The sequence below is a fragment of the Pinus tabuliformis genome, chromosome Q, assembly GCF_031772625.1.
Source record: "Pinus tabuliformis cultivar Carrire ecotype Pingquan chromosome Q, CPIR1, whole genome shotgun sequence".
NCBI classification, from domain to species: Eukaryota; Viridiplantae; Streptophyta; class Pinopsida; order Pinales; family Pinaceae; genus Pinus; species Pinus tabuliformis.
In genome coordinates, this window is record NC_142296.1 from 949,374,479 (window position 1) to 949,381,893 (window position 7,415).

The following is a 7,415-nucleotide window of genomic DNA, read 5'->3' on the forward strand; positions in this document are numbered from 1 at the left end:
TTATGTTACGATAACATCCACCACAAGTTTAAGATAACATGGAAAGGGAAAAAATAAAAATAAAAATCTTTAGTGATTGTTTCCCATATAATTAATTATTTTGATATATATATATATATGAAGTTCCATATTTTTAATTGTAGATAATATTATGATATTTAGTTACTTTTATTTATATATAAAAAGCAATAAAGTTCATATTTGTACTTTCAAGATAATTTTAATTATAACATCCATCTGAATTCGCGGTAAGGCATCAAATCTCGCAAACCTCTTTTAGGGTGAAAAGAGATTGGCATGAAATCTGAGAAACCTCTTTTAAGGTGAAAAGAGATTTGATCCCTCAACTGGAAAAGTAAAATAGATCTAGGGAGGTGAAAATGATGAGAATATTGAAAATATAAGTTTGATATTAAAGAGCATGTCTATTTAAATGGTAGTAAGGGATATCAGAAGAAATAGAAATGAGTTATCCCACATGCATGGATGAATGGGATAGAGGAGAAGGGGAGTAATGGAAAATGAAGCGAAAGAGGAGAGGAAAAGCATACCTTTCTCGGCCTTTTGGCTAAGATCAAGTGTAGTATCTGTTCTTATCAGTTTAATATCTGATACGTGGTTCATAGAACCACATGATATTAAATGTATTTTTCTAGGGGGAGGGCCCACTTACAATAGCTTGCTATTGGGGCTCTCGGGCGTCGCTTGTGCGTTGCACTACAGCACCAGCCTGGCGCACCCCACCAAGACAAGACCAAATTTATTTAAATAATAATAAATTGTTGAATGTTGTTAATGTAATGGTTTGTTTGTTAGGATCGAACAACTTACTTGTATTTACCGTGAATGAAATGAAATTTTGTCTTCTATATTCTATTCTATTTGGTTGATTAGCCGCGCATTGACTTGATCAGATATCGTGTTGTTTACCGTTTACCGCGCCCAAGTCCAGCAGGTATTATTATGGTTTTTAACTGTCGCTCATTTTGGGTATTTTTCCAGTTCTTCCCCGTTTGCAGCTTTTCGAACTTCACCATCACGTTCTGATGTCAACCCAGCAACAGTCTGTCTGTAGAGCCTTTGATGGTCCACCTATCTATCTCAATTCCATAGTGCTCCAAGCGTATGGTCCAGCTATCTATCTCAATTTCAATTTCAATTCCATATTGTGCTCAATCGCATGGTCCAGCTATCTCAATTCCATAGTGCTCAGTCGTCCTAAATCCAATATGATCGATCTACAGACTCAATTCTTGAACTGTTGTTCTTTGAAGAACGCAGTAAAAAGCTTTGAAGGTGGATATATACCACTGATAAGTTTTATCAACTCCCTAAGCTTTTAACGCACTTTCTCAATGTTTTTTTTTTTTTTTTCATACGAAAAAATCAGCATGGTATTATATTGAGCAAATATAATGGGCATTACAGATGGACCAAATGTATAGCAGCTGCCAGAAACAATAAGCAGTGCCTATCCAAGCTTTATACAGGAAAAAACCGACCAAAGATCGAATCAAAGACCTAAAAAAACCTTCAGCATGTCGTCAAAAGAGCAAAAGACATCTCTGTTATGAGGAGGCTATGCTTCCAAGAAAAATTGTTCTCTGTTGTGAGGAGGCAAAGCGTTCCAAGATAAGATGTGAAGAACTAATAAAAGCATACCAGAAACAGGGTAGTACTGTGATTGGAGAATACAAACAGCAGTTCCAAAATGCTGATCGATTCCTCCTTTCAAGTTGATTCGACCAACCAAAATATCCTCGCCGGCATCGCCCATTCTCCTCGAGTCATTTTCACAAACCTGTCAGATGCATATCATCCTAGCTACGCCGATCAGAGCGGCCATCTCCCCAGCACGGTCAGACTTTAATTAAAAAGAGCTGATATGGAAAGCAGGGTTGAAAATTGGAAATTTCTTCATCTGTCAAAGAGGCAAAAAGAGGGGATAAGAGCCATCATTGACAGGCAGATTCGAGCATAGCAGAGATATGCATCATAGTGGAGCTTATAGGGACCTTGGAGTCCTGAAAAATACAGGCGTTTCGCCATTTCCAGAGGCACCAACATGTGGAAATAAATAAAGATCGCCAAAGAGGACGCTGAGCACCCCACCACCGAAAAGCCTCTTGAACAGAAAGGAAAACCTGTGGAGGAAACCCGTGGGCTGTAGATAGATCGTGCCAGATGAGAGCAGATACAGGGCACTGGAAAAAAATGTGGGTATTTGATTCAGATGCATGCCCACACATAACGCATCTGCTCGGTCCAGACCAACCCTTTCTTTGGAGGACGTCCCAGGTAAGGTTCCGGTTGAAGAAGACCAGCCAGGAGAAAAGGATTGCCTTTAACGGGCAAGATACTTTCCAGAAATTGTAAGGGAAGGTTGGAGAGGGTTGTACCTGAAGAGATGATTGAGCGGCTTCATAAAGGTCCTTGACTCTTAAGGTTGTGCCCTGCACGGAAGCGTTTTCCGATCTGAAATTGGTTTATACATATATATATATATATATGTATATCAGCAGCGATTTCAACTATGGCTTGCCTACTTTGCAAAAGGGATGTCGTGCATATTCCAATGTCACTAGCAACATGAGCAGCAGTCTGGGAAACGTTGAAAATTTAATTTTGAAATGTGACAATGTGGGTGAGTACGTTTCTAGAGAGTGTTCAGGGATTTTTTTTCATTGTCAATGAGATGATGTTGCGAAGAGGGCAGAACAGTCAATGAGATGATGTTGCGACGAGGGCAGAATAGGGATTGATTTCTTAGGGAGAGTGCAGGGTGCGTGCTCAAAAATATATATACAGGATTGCTCAACTCATTTTGGGCAAAAGAATGTGAAGTTCACTTTGATTGGTAAAGATTTAGATGCTCTGTGCTCTGACTCTATTTGGTGCAGCAAGGGTGATTGGACAAAGACCGCCCCTGCCTACAGAGCATCACGCACAGTTCAGTTCAGTTCACTGGGAAGTTGGGTGGGACACAAACTCAAGCATGTGCATGTGCTCAAGGAATAATAACAGAAAGAAATAAACACAACGGGTTTTCCTTTTTATTTTATTAGTTATCCTGGTAATGGAATTTACAATGCTTGCACTTGCAACCTCCAATGGCTGTTGCTGTTACAACAATAACAATTAAAACCACAGCACGACCAAGTCCTTTTTTTCTCGCAACTTACCCATAGGTCTGAGTCTCGGTCGCACTCACATTCACTGTTCAAAACAGCTGTCAATGGCTCCTTTTAAAACTAGGAAAATCTGTGGTTACCCTGTTTCTGCATTTTCTCCTCTCCACAGATATAGGATTGCTGGACTCGTTTTGGGCAAAGGCAGATGACACTTTGAACAACATCATCCAAACCCGATGGGCAAATAGGAATGAGAATTTGCAACTTTGGTCTTGGGCCCCTTCTTTCAAGGTAACAAAAATCAATTGTGACATTGGAATGCATGAAATATTGCTGAGCCAAACGTTTGCAAAACTGTTCTCTGCTCTTCCACTGTTCTGTTAGCTAGCCCGTGTTTCACTTGAACCACGTTGGCTCAAAAAATAGATATAACATATATTTCACGCTGTAAAAACCAGAAATCCAATTACTATATGTCCAGTTGTGAAAGTCTCCATTCTAAATTCGATTTCGATCTTGATGGTTCTTCAAGAGGTTGCCCTAGCAATGCAGCTTTTGAGTTTGTAATGAGGAATCGCATGGAAGAAGCAGCCTATGTTGCTGTAGGGAATATAGTCTAACCTGCCAAGGATTATGCCGACGTTGTGGCATCCAAGAAGGAACGGAAGCGTCCATAAATTTATTTGAATGTGGAAGCATAAACCTGAAAGGGGACTCAAAACTCAAACGCGAGCAATTAAGGAATCGAAAATCTTCCATGGACCATTGGAGGTTGGAATCCATTGTCGCCTTCCCTCATAGCCAATTTGAAACTCGAAAAGGTAAGGAGCAGGAAGGACGGGTGCAAGAAGATATCCAGATTTGGAGCATCCTCCGTGGGGATACGAAAACACAAAAATCAACAACTCCACATCGAGAATCATGCATAGAGAGCATCATATAGGAATAATGTGGGAGGATCAAGGAACTTTAATGATGGCAATTCAAGCCATCAATCCGCCTTGTCGCAAAATGAATCCATCCATCATGGCACTTGAAGAGCATCTGCATGTGAGAGGTGTGGAAACCCCTTGATCAAATTAATCATCATTGGACAACGAAATCTAGAGCGAATCCAAGTACAATGGATGATCCTATCTAGGTTTCTTTAGTGCACTAGTAGAAGATTGAGTCTTCCTCCCTGTTTGACCCAGGTTTTTGTGATTGCTATCATGGAGGATCCTATCTAGGTTTCTTGTAAATGATCCAGTCTTCCTCTTCCTCCAGGCATCCGCTACACCCGTTTGGCCCTGGGAAGCATCCCTTCCTTATTCCTACTTGAGATTGAAATTTATTATTTGCTGGCAACAAACAGAGCGCTGCTACTCCTAGCCACAGTTGTGGGAGCTACGCCTCCTTCTTGGGCTTGTCATTTGGCGACACCCAATCTTAATCTTGATCTTGATCGGTTTGTTAGGTCTCCTTCCTTTGCCGGGGGTATTGTCATTTTTCTTTGGCTTTCCAACCAATTCTTTTAAGAGGGAGCATTTTTAGGGTCCAAAAGGTTTATAATTATGCTTGAATCGCCCATGACGATCAACGTCCTCACTCTATCTGCGTACAACGATAACAATCCATGAAATAGAGCACACGCCTCTGCCGGGTTGTTTTTTTGTTGTCCGTGGGCCCCACTCATTAGGTCAATTTCCCCCTCCCCGCCGAGAACAAGAACAAAGAAATGTAGGAACTTGAGAATGTAGGGATAGCAGCATGGAGGAACGGCTCCAAGAGGCTATGATCACAAGGAGCCTTCTACGGCGAATGGTAACAACAACCGAAACCCTCTCGAATGCTACAATTAAACTCAAGCTCACTTGTAACATGACAGCGGCAGCGGCAGGGGACATGGCGACCAAGGATTTAACCTCCAATGCCGTTGGGGGAAGAGGTCAAGTGTTTTCAACTCGCAGAGCCTAGACCATAGAGTGCCATATAGCCATAGTGATGAAATTGCCCCCCGCCCCCTAGGTCATGGGTTTAGGGAGTGGTAAATTCAGAACTCCCCCACACAAACTAGTGAAGCTAGGCGGGACTGAAAACCTCTGGTGCATGATAAAAAAGGAAAAGACATGTTTAATTGAACAACATATCCAGATAGAGATAGGTGAAACCCCTGATACGATAAAAGGATGGTTTTATTAATGCCCCCACAAATGACCCAAAGCTAGGCCAATGGGGGTGTGGAAACCCGGAAAGGTCCTCTCCTTCAAGTCATCCACTAAATTAGAGTTGCTTACCGCGAAAGAAAAAAATCCTGCAAGGATAAATGTATACCCACATATTGACAAAAGTCCTAGACATGGGAATATTTTGATGGACCCTGTCAAGGAGAGCCACCGAAGTTGGGGCAGCAAGGATTTCATATTTGGAGCGAGTTTCAGAGAAGCATTCAGAGAGGCTACAAATAAGTGGGCAACGCTGATCTCTCTTTGATTGCTGATAGGGCTGGCAACAGGAAAAAGGAGTCTGCAAATTCAAATTCGAAGATAGCCATTGACCAGATTAACAGTAAAGTAAATCTCCAAAATTTGACCCTTTCCCCAATCTTGGAAAGCTCTTAATAGTAAAGTAAACCTCCAAAATTTGACCCTTTCCCCAATCTTGGAAAGCTCTTAATAGTAAAGTAAACCTCCAAAATTTGACCCTTTCCCCAATCTCGGAAAGATCTTTCCAAGGAGTTGAGAGAGAATTTCAATAAAGTTTCTTTTCAACACGTTTGTAGAGTCAGGGGGAAGAAGCAGAGTCCCAACTCTCGGCCACTGTCAGATGCTTATATGACTATCGGATGCTTAAATGATTAACACCCAATGAGGAGGCTAGCCCCAGCAACTGCAGGACAGATGCTGATAAATCTGCGCTGTTTCATTCTTTTGGCTTTTCCACAGGGAAGATCTGGATCCAAGCTTTTGTTAGGAGAGCGAGCGTGCATGACAATTCTTTTTTATGTATGCAGTAATTGGGCTTTATAGCCTTCCCCCCTCTTTTCCTGTTGTTGGTCAGGCTTTGATATTGACAAAGATCTTTTCCTCAATGCTCAGGCCCATTGCAGCATTGTACAACAGTTGCTTACTGAAATACTGATCTTAAACTAGGGAATAATAATGTTTTGGATTAAAATGTATTCTTCCCCAGTATGGTTGCCACTATGTTATCATTCTATATTTTTGAGGTTGAGGGAGTAAATATATTGGAGAACATCAAACCACTTTTGAAGTTGGGATCTAGCCCTGCTAGCTTCAGCGAGGGATCTCTCTTTATGATTTAACTTGGTTTTTAATTTGATTTTAAGCTAGTTATGATTATGCTTGGTTGTTTGTTTAAATTTGTTTGATTGGTTTGGTTGGTTGATATGATCAAATTACTTTCTTTCCATTGGGCTATGGAGTAAAATAAAGTTGGATGTTGCATCAAAAGTTCAAAAGAGTAATCACAGGGCGAACTAGTTACATTTACTGGATCTTTAAATTGAATTATGGAATGGAGAAAAGGTGTGATTCAGTAGTGATTGAAAAGAATTTAAGAATTTCTAAATCAAACTTCAAAAGAAAACATACAGATTGTAAACACAGTCCAAATAAGGTGCTCAATAACATATCTTATTTTTTACATCTCATGTTTTACAATTAGATTTCAGATGATAAACATACAAAGAAGAGAAATGGAAACACAATTACACTAAGAAAAAAATCACTAGTATATCGCAACACAAGTATCATGTGAAGAGTCTTTTTATTAATGATGCTCCAACAGTGTGGAAAAAGTACAGTGCTTGATAAAAAGAGTTACAATGATCAAGAACCGAGCCTCAATACTTTGACTGGATGAAGTATTTAAACATAATTTGCAAAAAATATTACAATTAATGCCTCATTGACATGGCATTCTATTATTAGCTTCAAACTAATAGAAATGAAATAATGTGACCAAAAGAGGTGAATTTTGCGAAGTGATCTCGACATCTGGCACTGCTTTGGTGGTGAATAGTTGGTGAGTGGCCACTATTTGGGTGTTGCGGTGGTGAAGTTGGCCCTTTCTTTAATCCTGGAGTTCACACAGTTTATCCCACCGCTCCTTGTCTGGAATGGCAATTTTTGTTACTTTGTGGTAGATCTCATCTACCTTGGTATACCGAGCGAATGTGGGTTTTACTACAAAAATGTGCTTTATCTCATGCTAGATGAAACTCAGTGTTGCTGATAGCTTCATAAAAATCTCTCCCTATCATAACACCTTTGATGTGGAAAG

General features: G+C 40.4%; 1 non-coding gene across 1 annotated transcript; it reads left to right on the forward strand.

The window, feature by feature from the left end:
* Nucleotides 1-547: 547 nt before the first annotated feature.
* LOC149222631 (U2 spliceosomal RNA) lies at nucleotides 548-744 on the forward strand. The gene has a single exon (XR_016249834.1). It is a non-coding gene; the product is annotated as a U2 spliceosomal RNA (small nuclear RNA).
* Nucleotides 745-7,415: the final 6,671 nt, after the last annotated feature.